Below are 14,362 nucleotides of genomic sequence, written 5' to 3' on the forward strand. Positions count from 1 at the left end.
GTGGATCTAATAAGTGTGTTTGTGTCATAGGATTAACATTTAGTTCCTTTTCGTCCTCCTTAGACTTATTCTAGTCTAATTAGGGTTTTTAACCAATCTTGTTGCATCCATTAAGTTCATTTGTGTCATTGCATTAACATTTATGTCATTTTTGTTCACCCTAGATTTATTCTTGTCCAACTACGGTTTTTAACCAATCTTGGGCATCCAACAGGTATGTTTGTGTCATTGGATTAACATTTAGGTCATTTTTGTCCTCCCTGGGCTTATTTTAGTCAATTAGGGTTTTAAACGAATCTTGTGCATAAAATATATTTGTTTGTGTAATTGGATTAACATTTAGGTCATTCTTCTCCTCCCTAGGCTTATTCTAGTACAATTATTTTTTTTTTCCAATCTTGTGCATCCAATAGGTGTGTTTGTGTCATTTGATTGAAATTTAGGTTATTTTCGTTCCCCTAGGCTTATTCTAGTCCAATTAGAGTTTTTAACCAATCTTGTGCATCCAATACCTGTGTTTGTGTCACTGGATTAACATTTATGTCATTTTTGTCCTCCATATTCTTATTCTAGTCCAATTCGGGTTTTAATCCAATGTTGTGCATAAAATATATTTGTTTGTGTCATTGAATTTAAATTTAGGTCATTTTCATCCTCCCTAGGCCTATTCTAGTCCAATTGGGGTTTTTATCCAATCTTGTGCATCCAATAGGTGTGTTTTTGTCATTGGATTAACAGTTAGGTCATTTTCGTCCTCCATAGGCTTATTCTAGTCCAATTAGGGTTTTCAACCAATCTTGTCCTTCCAATACGTGTGTTTATGTAATTAAATTAAAATTTATGTCATTTACTTCCTTCCTAGGCTTATTCTAATCCAATTAGGGTTTTTCAATAATCTTGTAAAACCAATAAGTTTATTTGTGTCGTTGGATTAACATTTGTCATTTCCGTCCTCCCTAGGCTTATTCTAGTCCAATTAGGATTTCAATCCAATTTTGTGCATCCAATAGGTGTGTTTGTGTCATTTAGGTCATTTTGATTCTCCCTAGCCTTATTATAGTCCAGTTAGGGTTTTTAACAAATCATCTACGTCCAATAAGTTCATTTGTGTCATTGGATTATTAATTAGGTAATTTTCGTCCTCCCTATGCTTATTTTAATCCAATCAGGGTTTTTAACCAATCTTGTGCATCCAATAGGTGCGTTTGTGTCATTGGATTAACATTTAGGTCATTTACATCCACCATAGGTTTATTCTTTTCCAATTAGGGTTTTTAACCAATCTTGTGCATCCAATAGGTGTGTTTGTGTCATTGATTTAACATTTCGGTCATTTCTGCTCTTCATAGGCTTATTCTAGTCAAATTCAGGTTTTAATCCAATCTGGTGCAAAAAATATGTTTGTTTGTGTCATTGGATTAACATTTACGTCATTTTCGTCCTCCCTAAGCATATTCTAGTCCAATTAGGGTTTTTATCCAATCCTGTGCATCCAATAGGTGTGTTTGTGTCATTGGATTAACATTTAGGTCATTTTCGTCCTCCATAGGCTTATTCTAGTCCAATTAGGGTTTTTATCCAATCCTGTGCATCCAATAGGTGTGTTTGTGTCATTGGATTAACATTTAGGTCATTTTCGTCCTCCATAGGCTTATTCTAGTCCAATTAGATATTTGAACCAATCTTCTGCATCCAATACGCTTGTTTGTGTATTTAAACTAAAATTTAGCTCATTTACTTCCTTCCATGGCTTGTTCTAATCCAATTAGGGTTTTTCACTAATCTTGTAAAACCAATAAGTTTATTTGTGTCGTTGGATTAACATTTATGTCATTTTCGTCCTCCCTAGGCTTATTCTAGTCCAATTAGGGTTTTTATCCAATTTTGTGCATCCAATAGGTGTGTTTGTGTCATTGGGTAGACATTTAGATCACTTTGATTCTCCGTAGGCTTATAATAGTCCATTCAGGGTTTTTAACAAATCATGTACGTCCAATAAGTTTATTAGTGTCATTAGATTATTATTTAGGTCATTTTCGTCCTCACTAGGCTTATTCTAGTCCAATAAGGGTTTTTAACCAATCTTATGCATCCAACAAGTTCATTTATGTCGTTAGATTAACATTTAGGTCATTTTCGTTCTCCCTAGGCTTATTCTAGTCCAACTAGGGTTTTTCACCAATCTTATGCATTCAACACGTGTGTTTGTGTCATTAGATTAGCATTTAGGTCATTTTCGTCCTCCCTAGACTTATTATAGTCCATTTAGGGTTTTTAACCAATCTTGTGGATTCAATAAGTTCATTTGTGTCATTGGATTAACATTAAGGTCATTTCATCCTCCCTATCTTATTCTAATCCAATTAGGATTTTTAACCTATCTAGTGCATCCTATTGGTGTGATTGTGACTTTGGATTAACATTTCGGTTATTTTCGTCCTCCCTAGGCTTATTATGTTCCAATTTTGATTGTTAACCAATCTTTTGCACCAAAAAAGTTCATTTGTGTCATTGGATTAACATTTAGGTCATTTTGGTCCTCCCTATACTTACTCCAGTCCAATTAGTGTTTTTATCCAATCTTGTGCATCCATTAGGTGTGTTTGTGTCATTGGATTAACATTTAGGTCATTTTTTTCGTCCCTAGGCTTATTCTAGTCCAATTAGGGTTTTGAACAAATCTTGTGCATCCAACAGGTGTGTTTGTGTCATTGGATTAAGATTTAGGTAATTTTTGTCCTCCCTAGGCTTATTCTAGTCCAATTAAGGTTTTAATCCAATAAGTTTATTTGTGCCATTAAATTAAGTCATATAAGTCATTTTCGTCCTCCCTAAGCTTATTCTTGATCACATAGGGTTTTTAACCAATCTGTTACATCCAATACGTATGTTTGTGACATGGATTAACATTTAGGTAACTTTCGTCCTCCAAAGGCTTATTCTAGTCCAATTAGGGCTTTTAACAAAACTTGTGCATCCAAAAGGTGGGTTTGTGTCATTGGATTAACATTTAGGTCATTTTCATCCCCCTAGGCTTAGTCTGTCCAATTAGGGTTTTTAACCAATCTTGTGCATCCAATATGTTCATTTGTGTCATTGAAGTAACATTTAGGTCATTTTCGTCCTCCTTAGGCTTATTCTTGTCCAATTAGGGTTTTTAACCAATCTTGTGCATCCAATATGTTCATTTGTGTCATTGAAGTAACATTTAGGTCATTTTCGTCCTCCTTAGGCTTATTCTTGTCCAATTAGGGTTTTTAACCAGTCTTATGCATCCGATAGGTGTTTGTGACACGGATTAACATTTAGGTAATTTTCGTCCTCCATATGCTTATTGTAGTCCAATTCAGGTTTTTAACCAATCTGGTGCATCTAATAAGTTCATTTGTGTTATTGGATTAACATTTAGGTCATTTTTGTCCTCCATAGACAAATTCTAGTCCCATTAGGGTTTTTTACCAATCTTGTGCATTCAATAGGTGTGTTTGTGTCATTTGATTAACGTTGAGGTCATTTTTGTCCCCCGTAGGCTTATTCTTGACCAATTAGGACTTTTAACCAATGTTGTGCATGCAATAGGTGTGTTTATGTCATTGGATAAACATTTTGGTTATTTTCGTCCTCCTTAGGCTTTTTTTTGTCTAATTAGGGTTTTTAACCAATCTTGTTAATCCAATAGGTGTGTTTCTGTCATTGGGTTGAAATTTAGGTTACTTTCTTCCTCCCTAGGCTTATTCTAGTCCAATTAGGGTTTTTAACTATCTTGTGCATCCATTAGGTATGTTTGTGCCATTGGATTAACATTGAGGTCATTTATGGTTTTTAACCAATCTTATGCATCCAATAAGTTCATATGTGTCATTTGATTAACCAATCTTGTCCTCCCTAGACTTATTCTAGTCCATTTAGGGTTTTTAACCAATCTTGTTTATCTAGATGGTGTGTTTCTGTCATAGGATTAACATTTAGGTCATTTTCAACCTTCCTAAGCTTATTCTAGTCTACTTGGGGTGCTTAACAATTCTTGTTCATCCAATAAGTTCATTTGTGTCATTGGATTAACATTTACATCATTTTCATCCTCCATAGACTTATTCTAGCCGAATTAGGATTTTTAACCAATCTAGTGCATCCAAAATGTGTGTTTCTGTCATTGGATGAACATTTAGCTGATTTCCGTGCTCCATAGTATTATTCTTGTCCAATTTGGGTTTTTAACCAATCTTGTGAATCCAATTGGTATGTTCTTGTCATTTTCGTCCTCCCTAGGCTAATTCTAGTACAACTAGGGTTTTTTTTCCAATATTTTGCCAATAACAAGTTCATTTGGCTCATTGGATTACCATTAAAGTCATTTTCGTCCTACCTAGTCTTATTCTAGTCCAATTAAGGTCATTTTCGTCTTCCCTAGGCTTATTCTAATCCAATTAGGGTTTTTAACCAATCTTGTGAATCCAATAGGTGTGTTTTTGACAAGGAATAAAATTTAAGTCACTTTCGTCCTCCCTAGGATTATTCTTGTCCAATCAGGGTTTTTAACCAATCTAGTGCATCCCATAAGTTCATTTGTGCCATTGGATTAACATTTAGGTCATTCTCGTCCTCCCTAGGCTTATTCTAGACAATCAGGATTTTAGCCAATCTTGTGCATCCAATAGGTGTGTTTGTGTCATTGGATTAACATTTAGGTTATTACCGTCCTCCCTATGCTTATTCTTGTCCAATTAGGCATTTTAACAAATCTTGTGCATCCAATAAGTTCATTTGTGCCATTGGATTAACATTTAGGTCATTCTCGTCCTCCCTAGGCTTATTCTAGACAATCAGGATTTTAGCCAATCTTGTGCATCCAATAGGTGTATTTGTGTCATTGGATTAACATTTAGGTTATTACCGTCCTCCCTATGCTTATTCTTGTCCAATTAGGCATTTTAACCAATCTTGTGCATCCAATAAGTTCATTTGTGTCATTGGATTAACATTTAGGTTATTTTCGTCCTCCTTAGGCTTATTCTTGTCCAATTAAGGTATTTTTTACTTATCTTGTGCATCCAATAGGTGTGTTTGTATCATTTGATTAACATTTTGGCAATTTATGTCCTCTGTAGGTTTATTCTTGTCCTATTAGGGTTTTGAACCTATCTTGTGCATCTAATAGGTGTGTTTGTGTCATTTTCGTTCTCCCTAGGCTTATTGTAGTCCAATTAAGGTTTTTAACCAATTTTGTGCATCCAATAGGTGTGTTTTTGACATGGATTAAAATTTCAGTCATTTTCGTCTTCCCTAGAATTATTCTTGTCCATTTAGGGTTTTTAACCAATCTTGTGCATCCAATAAGTTCATTTAGCTAATTTTATTCCTCCTTAAGCTTATTCTAGACAATCATGGTTTTTAACCAATCTTGTGCACCCAATAAGTGTGTTGGTGTCATTGGAATAACATTTTGGTTATTTTCTTCCTACATAGGCTTATTCTTGTCCTATTAGGGTTTTTAACCAATCTAGTGCATCAAACAAGTTCATTTTAGTCATTGGATTATCATTTATCTCATTTTCGTCCTCCTTAAGCTTATTCTAGACCAATTAGGGTTTTTAACCAGTCTTGTGCATTCAATAGGTGAGTTTGCATCATTGGATTCACATTTAGGTAATTTTCGTCCTCCATGGGCTTGTTCTTGACCAATTAGGGTTTTTAACCAATCTTGTGCATCCAATAGACGTGTTTGTGTCATTGATTTAACATTTAGGTTATTTTGATCCTCCCTATGCTTATAGTAGTCCAATTATGGTTTTTAACCAATCTTGTGCATCCAATATGTGAGTTTGTGTCATTGGGTTAACATTTAGGTCATTTACTACCTCCTTAGGTTTATCCTAATCAAATTAGGGTTTTTAATCAATCTTGTGAAATTAATAAGTTCTTTTGTGTCATTGGATTAACATTTAGGTCATTTTCGTCCTCCCTAGGCTTATCCTAGTCCAATTAGGATTTTTGTCTAATTTTGTGCATTCAATAGGAGGTGTTTGTTTCATTGAATAGACATTTAGGTAATTTTCGTCCTCCCTAGGATTATTATAGTCCATTGAGGGTTTTTAACCAATCTTGTGCATCCAAAAAGTTCATTTGTGTCATTGGATTAACATTTAGGTCATTTTGACCTCCCTAGGCTTATTCTAATCCAATTAGGTTTTTTAACCAATCTTGTGCATCCAATAGGAGTGTTGGTGACATTGGATTAACATTACGGTCATTTTCGTCCTCCCTAGGCTTATTCTGGTTCAATTTTTGTTTTTAACCAATCTTGTGCATCCAATAGGCGTGTTGGTGTCATTGGATCAACATTTAGGTCATTATTGTCGTCCCTAGAGTTATTCTTTTCCAATTAGGGTTTATAACCAATCTTGTGGATCCAATAAGAGTGTTTGTTTCATTGGATTAAGATTTAGGTCATTTTCGTCCTCCTTTGGCTTATTCTAGTCCAATTATGGTTTTTAACCAATCATTTGCATCCAATAAGTTCATTTGTGTCATTGGATAAACATTTTGGTCATTTTCATCACCCTGGACCAATTAGGCGTAATCCTGTGCAATTAGGGTTTTTAACCAATCTTTTGCATCCATTACGTGTGTATGTGTCATGGATTAACATTTAGGCCATTTTCGTTATCCTTATGCCTATTCTACTCCAATTAGGGTTTTTAACCAGTCTAGTGCATCAAATATGCTTGTTTGTGTCATTGGATTAACATTTAGGTTATTTCAGTCCTTCCTAGGGTTATTCTAGAGCAATAAGGGTTTTAAACCAATCATGTGCATCCAATACGTGTTTTTGTGTCATTGGATTAACATTTTGGTTATTTACTTCCTCCCTAGGCTTATCCTAATCCAATTAGGGTTTTTATCCAATCTATTGAAACCAATAACTTCTTTTGTGTCTTTTGATTAAAATTTAAGTCATTTTCATCCTCCCTAGGCTTATCCTAGTCCAATAAGGATTTTTATCTAATTTTGTCCGTTCAATAAGAGGTGTTTGTGTCATTGGATAGACATTAAGGTCATTTTCATCCTCTTTAAGCTTATTATAGTCCATTTAGGGTTTTTAACCAATCTTGTGCATCCAATAAGTTCATTAGTGTCATTCGATTAACATTTAGGTCATTTTGTCCTCCCTGGGCTTATCCTAATCCAATTAGGTTTTTTAACCAATCTTGTGCATCCAATAGGTGTGTTTGTCACATTGGATTAACATTACGGTCATTTTCGTCCTCCCTAGGCTTATTCTGGTTCAATTTGCATTTTTAACCAATCTTCTGCATGCAATAAGTTCATATGTGTCATCGGATTAACATTTTGGTCATTTTCTTCCTCCTTAGGATTATTCTTGTCCAATCAGCGTTTTTAACCAATCTTGTGCATACAATAGGAGTGTTTGTATCATTGGATAGATATTTAGGTCATTTTCGTCCTCCCAAGGCATATTCTAGTCCAATTAGGATTTTTAACCAATCATGTGCATCCAATAGGTGTGTTTTGACATGGATTAACTTTTAGACCATTTGTGTCCTCCCTAGGCATCAAATAAGTCTATTTGTGTCATTGGATTAATATTTAGCTCATGTTCGTCCTCTGTAGGCTTATTCTAGTCCAATTAGGATTTTTAACCAATCTTGTGAATCCAATAGTTGTGTTTGTGTCATTGGATTAACATTTTCGTCATTTTCATCCTCCCTATGCTTATTCTAGTCCAAATAGTGGTTTTAACTAATCTTGTGCATCCAATTGATGTGTTTGTGTCGTTGGATTAACATTTAGGTCATTTTCGTCTTCCGTAGGCTTATTTTAATCCAATTAGGGTTTTTAACCAATCTTGTGCATCCAATAAGTTCAATTGTGTGATTGGATTAACATTTAGATCATTTTCATCCTGCCTAGACTTATTCTAGACCAATTGGGATTTTTAACAAATCTTTTGCATGCAATAGGTGTGTTTGCGTCATTTGATTAACATTTAGATCATTTTCGTCCTAGCTAGCCTTATTCTTTTCCAATTATGATTTTTAACCAATCTTGTGAATCCGATAGGCGTGATTGTAACATTGGATTATCATTTAGGTCATTTTTATCGTCCCAAAGCTTATTCTAGTCCAGTTGGTGTTTTTAACAAGTTTTGTGCATCCAATAAGTTCATTTGTGTCATGGAATTAACATTTAGGACATTTGCGTCCACCCTAGACTTATTCTAGTCCAATTAGGGTTATTAACAAATCTTATTCTAGTCCAATTAAGGTTTTTAACTAATCTTGTGCATGCAATACGTGTGTTTGTGTCATTGGATGAAGATTTAGGTCATTTTCGTTCTCCCTAGCTAGGCTTATTATTTACCAGTTAGGGCTTTTAACCAATCTTGTGCATCCAATAGGTGTGTTTGTGTTATTGGATTAACATTTACGTCATTTTCGTTGCCCCTATGCTTATTCTAGAACAATTAGGGTTTTTTAACCAATCTTATGCATCCAATAGGTGTGTTTGTGTTATTGGATTAACGTTTAGGTCATTTTCGTCATCGCTATGCTTATTCTAGTCCGATTAGGGTTTTTAAACAACCTTATGAATCAAATAGGTGTGTTTATGTCATTGGATTAACATTTAGGTAATTTTCGTCCTCCTTAGTATTATTCTAGTCCAATTAGGGTTTTTAACCAATCTTGTGCATCCAATAAGTTCATTTCTTTCAATGGGTTAAGATTTACTTCATTTTTGTCCTCCGTAGGCTTATTATAGTCCAATTAGGGTCTTTAAACAATCTTGTGAATTCAATAGGTGTCTTTTTTACATGGATTAAAATTTAGGTCATTTTCGTCTTCCCTATGCTTATTCTAGTCTAATATATGGGTTTTAACCAATTTTGTGCAAACAATAGGTGTGTTTGTGTCATTGGATTAACATATAGGTCATTTTGGTCCTCCCTAGCCTTATTCTTGTCCAATTAGGGTTTTTAACCAATCTTGTGCATCCTATAGGTGTGTTTGTGTCATTATATTGACATGATGTCATTTTTATCCTTCCTATGATTATTCTAGTCCATTTAGGGTTATTAACCAATCTTGTGTATTCAATAAGTTCATTTGTTTCATGGGATAACATTTACGTCATTTTCGTCCTCCCTAGGCTTATTCTAGACCAATTAAGGTTTTTCACCAATATTGGGCATCCAACATGTGTGTTTTTGCCATTGGAATAACACTTAGATCATTTTGGTCCTCCCAAGGCTTATTCTTGTCCAATTACGAATTTTAACCAATCTTTTGCATTCAAAAGGTGTGTTTGTGTTATTAGCTTAACATTTAGCTCATTTTTGTCTTCCATATGCTTGTTCTATTCTAATTAGGGTTTTTTAACCAATCTTGTGCTTCCAATAGGTGTGTCTGTGTCATTGGATTAACATTTAGGTCATTTTCTTCCTCCCTAGGCTTATTCTCGACCAATTAGGTTATTTGACCAATATTCTGCATCCAATAAAAGTTTTTGCGTCATTGAATTAGCATTTATGTCTTTTTCGTCCTCCCTAAGCTTATTCTTGTCTGATTTGATGTTTTTAACAAATTTTTGTGCATCCAATAAGTTCATGTGTGTCATTGAATTAACATTTAGGTCATTTTCGCCCACCCTAGACTTATTCTAGTCTAATTAGGGTTATTAACAAATCTTATTCTAGTCCAATTAAGATTTTTAACTAATCTTGTGCATCCAATACGTGTGTTTGTGTCATTGGATGAAGATTTAGGTCATTTTCGTCCTCCCTAGGCTTCTTCTTGTCCAATTATGGTTTTAAACCAATCTGGAGCCTCCAATTGGTGTGTTTATGTCATTGGATTAATATTTAGGTCATTTCGTTCTCCCTATGCTTATTCTTGTCCAATTAGGGATTTTATCCAATTTTGTGCATTCAATAGTGGTGTTTGTGTCATTGGATTAACATTTAGGTCATTTTCTTCCTCCCTAGGCTTATTCTAGATCAATTTGGGTATTTAACCAATCTTGTATCCAATAAAAGTGTTTGCATCATTGAATTAACATTTAGGTCATTTTTATCCTCCCAAGACTTATTCTTGTCCGATTAGGGTTTTTAACCAATCTTTTGCATCCAATAAGTTTATTTGTGTCATTGGATTAACATTAAGGTCATTTTCGTCTTCCCTAGGCTTATTCTACACAAATTAGGGTTTTTAACTAATCTTGTGCATCCAATAGGTGTGTTTGTGTCATTGGATTGACATGTAGGTCATTTTCGTCCTCCCTAGGCTTATTCTTGTCCAATTAGGGATTTTAACCAATCTTTTGCATCTAACAAGTTCATATGTGTCATTTGATTATCATCTGGGTCATTTCCGTCCTTCTTTAATTAATGGTGTGCATCCAATAGCTGTGTTTGTGTCATTTGTTGAACATTTAGGTTATTTTCGTCCTTCCTAGGTATATTTTTGCCCAATTAGGATTTTGAACCAATTTTTTGCATCCAATAGGTGTGATTATCTCATTTGATTATTATTTACGTCATTTTCATCCTCTCTATGCTTATTCTAGTCCAATTAGGGTTTTTAGTCAATCTTGTGCATCCAATAGGTGTTTTTGTGTTATTGGATTGAAATTTAGGTTATTATCGTCATCCCTAGGCTTATTCTTGTCCAATTAGAGTTTTTAACCAATCAGGTGAATCCAATAAGTTCATTTGTGTCATTGGATTAACATTTAGGTCATTTTCGTCCTCCCTAGGATTTTTCTAGTCTAATTAGGGTTTTTAACCAATCTTGTGCATCCAATAGGTGTGCTTGTGTCATTGGATTAAAATTTAGGTTATTTTCGTCCTCCCTAGAGTTATTGTACTGCAATTTGGGTTTTTAACCTATCTTGTGTATCCAATGTGTGTGCTTGTGGCATTGCTTTAACTTTTATGTCATTTTCGTTCTCCCTAGTCTTATTCTACTCCAATTACGGTTTTTAACCATCTTGTGCATCCAATAGGTATGTTTGTGTCATTGGTTAACATTTAGGTCATTTTCATCATTCCTAGACTTGTTCTAGACCATTTATGGTTTTTAACCAATCTTAGGCATCCAACATGTGTCATTGGATTTACATTTCGGTCATTTTCGTCCTCTCTCTGCTTATCCTAGTCCAATTAGGGTTTTTAACCAATGTTGTTTATCTAGTAGGTGTGTTTTTATTATAGAATTAACAATTAGGTCATTTTCATCCTCCCTAAGCTTATTCTAGTCAACTAAGGGTGTTTAAATAATCTTGTTCATCCAATAAGTGCATTTGTATCATTGGATTAACATTTAGGTCATTTTCATCCTCCCTAGGCTTATTTTAGTCCAACTAGGTTTTTTAACCAATCTTGTGCATCTAACACATGTGTTTGTGTCATTGGATGATCATTAAGGTCATTTTCCTCCTCCCTAGTAATATTCTTGTCCAATTAGGATTTTTAACCAATCTTGTGCATCCCGTAGGTGTCCTTGTGTCATTGGATTAACATTTAAATCATTTTCGTCCTCTCTATGCTTATTCGAATTTTTAACCAATCTTATGCATCCAATAGGTGTGTTTGTATCATTGGATTAACATTTAGGTTATTTTCGTCCACCTTAGGCTTGTTCTAGTCCAATTAGGGTTTTTAACAAATCTTGTGCATCCAATTGGTGTGTAGGTCATCTTCATCCTCCCTAGGTTACCCTTGTCCATTTCGGATTTTTAACTAATCTTATGCATCAAATAGGTCTGTTTGTGTAATTGGATTAATGTTTAGGTTATTTTCGTCCTTCTTGTGCTTATTCTAGTCCAATTAGGGTTTTTAACCAATATTGTGCATCCAATAGGTGTGTTTGTGTCATTGGATTGACATTTAGGTCATTTTTTCATCCTCCCTATTCTTATTTTAGTCCATTTACGGTTTTTAACAATTCTTGTGCATCCACTAAGTTGATTTGCGTCATTGAATTAACATTTAGGTCATTTTCGTCCTCCCTAGGCTTATTCTTGTCCGATTAGGGTTTTTAACCAATCTTTTTCATCCAATAAGTTTATTTGTGTCGTTGGATTAATATTTAGGTCATTTTCGTCCTCCCTAGGCTTATCCTAGTCCAATTAGGGTTTTTAACCAATCTTGTGCATCCAATAGGCGTGTTTGTGTCATTGGATTGACATGTAGGTCATTTTCGTCCTCCCTAGGCTTATTCTTGTCCAATCAGGGTTTTTGACCAATCTTGTGCTTCCAATAAGTTCATTTTTGTCATTGGATTAACATTTACGTCGTTTCCATGCTCCATCGATTTATTATAGTGCAATTAGGGTTTTTAACCAATCTTGTGCATCTAATAGGTGTGTTTATGTCACTTTCGTCCCCTAGGCTTATTCTTTTCCAATAAGGTTTTTGAACCAATTTTGTGCATCCAATAAGGGTGTTTGTGTCATTTGATTATTATTTAAGTGATTTTCATCCTCCCTATGCTTATTCTATTCCAATTACGGTTTTTAATCAGTCTTGTGCATCCAATAGGTATTTTTGTGTCATTGGATTGAAATTTAGGTTATTTTCGTCCTCCCTAGGCTTATTTTTGTCCAATTAAAGTTTGTAACCAATCAGATGCATCCAATAAACTCATTTGTGTCATTGGATTAACATTTGGGTCCTTTTCGTCCTCCCTAGGATTATCTAGTCTAATTAGGGTTTTTAATCAATCTTCTGCATCCAATAGGTGTGCTTGTGTCATTGGATTAAAATTTACGTCATTTTCGTTGTCCCTAGGCTTATTCTAATTAAATTCGAGTTTTTAACCAATCTTGTGCATCCAATTGGTGTGTTTGTGTCATTGGATTGACATTTAGGTCATTTTCATCCTCCCTCGGCTTATTTTAGTCCTATTAGGATTTGAACCAATGTTGTGCATCCAATAAGTTCATTTGTGTCTTTGGATTAACATTTAGGTCATTTTCGTCCTCCCTAGGCTTATTCTAGTGCAATTAGGATTGTTTAACCAATCTTGTGCATCCAAAAAGTTCATTTGTGTCATTGGATTAACATTTATGTCATTTTCGTTGTCCCTTTGATTATTTTAGTCCAATTAGGGTTTTTAAACAATCTGGTGCATCCAATAGGTTTGTTTGTGTCATTGGATTTAGATTTAGGTCATTTACATCATCTCTACACTTATTCTAGACCATTTATGTTTTTTAACCAATCTTAAGCATCCAATAAAGTCATATGTGTCATTGGATTAACATTTAGGTCTTTTTCGTCGTCCCTTGGCTTTTCCTAGTCCAATTAGGGTTTTTAGCCAATCTTGTTTATCCAGTAGGTGTGTTTCTGTCATAGGATTAACAATTAGGTCATTTTCATCCTCCGTAAGCTTATTCTTGACTACATAGGGTGTTTAAGTAGTCTTGTTCATCTAATAAGTTTATTTGTGTCATTGGATTAACATTTATGTCATTTTCGTTGTCCCTTTGATTATTTTAGTCCAATTAGGATTTTTAAACAATCTGGTGCTTCCAATACGCGTGTTTGTGACATGGATTAACATTTAGGTTATTTTTGTCCTCACTAGGCTTATTCTTGTCCAATATAGGATTTTTAACATATCTTGTGCATCCAATAGGTGTGTTTGTGTCATTGGATTCACATTAAGGTGATTTTCATCCCCGCTATGCTTGGTCTTGTCCAAATAGGGTTTTTTTACCAATCTTGTGCATCCAATAAGTTCATTTGTGAGATTGAATTATCATTTAGGTCATTTTCTTTGTCCCTAGGCTTATTCTAGTCCAATTGGGATTTTAATCAATATTGTGCATCCAATAGGTGTGCTTGTGTCATTGGGTGAACATTTAGGTTATTTTCGTTCTCCCTAGGTTTATTTTTAATCAATGTTGTGCATCCAATAGGTGTGTTTGCGTAATTTGATTATTATTTAGGTCATTTTCATCCTCCCTATGTTTATTCTACTCCAATTAGGGTTTTTAATCAATCTTGTGCATCCAATAGGTGTTTTTGTGTCATTGGATTGAAATTTAGGTCATATTGTCCCCCCTAGGATTATTCTAGTCCAAGTAGGGTTTTTAACCAATCTTGTGCATCGAATAGGTATGCTTGTGTCATTGGATTAAATTTTAGGTCATTTTCGTCCTCCGTAGAGTTATTCTACTCCGATTAGAGTTTTTAACCTGTCTTTTGCATCCAATAAGTGTGTTTCTGTCATTGCATTAACATTTATGTCATTTTCGTTCTCCTTAGTCTTATTCTACTCCAATTACGGTTTTTAACCATCTTGTGCATCCAATAGGCATGTTTGTGTCATTGGATTTA

Source organism: Cicer arietinum, chromosome 5 (assembly GCF_000331145.2).
Source record: "Cicer arietinum cultivar CDC Frontier isolate Library 1 chromosome 5, Cicar.CDCFrontier_v2.0, whole genome shotgun sequence".
Classification (NCBI taxonomy): Eukaryota; Viridiplantae; Streptophyta; class Magnoliopsida; order Fabales; family Fabaceae; genus Cicer; species Cicer arietinum.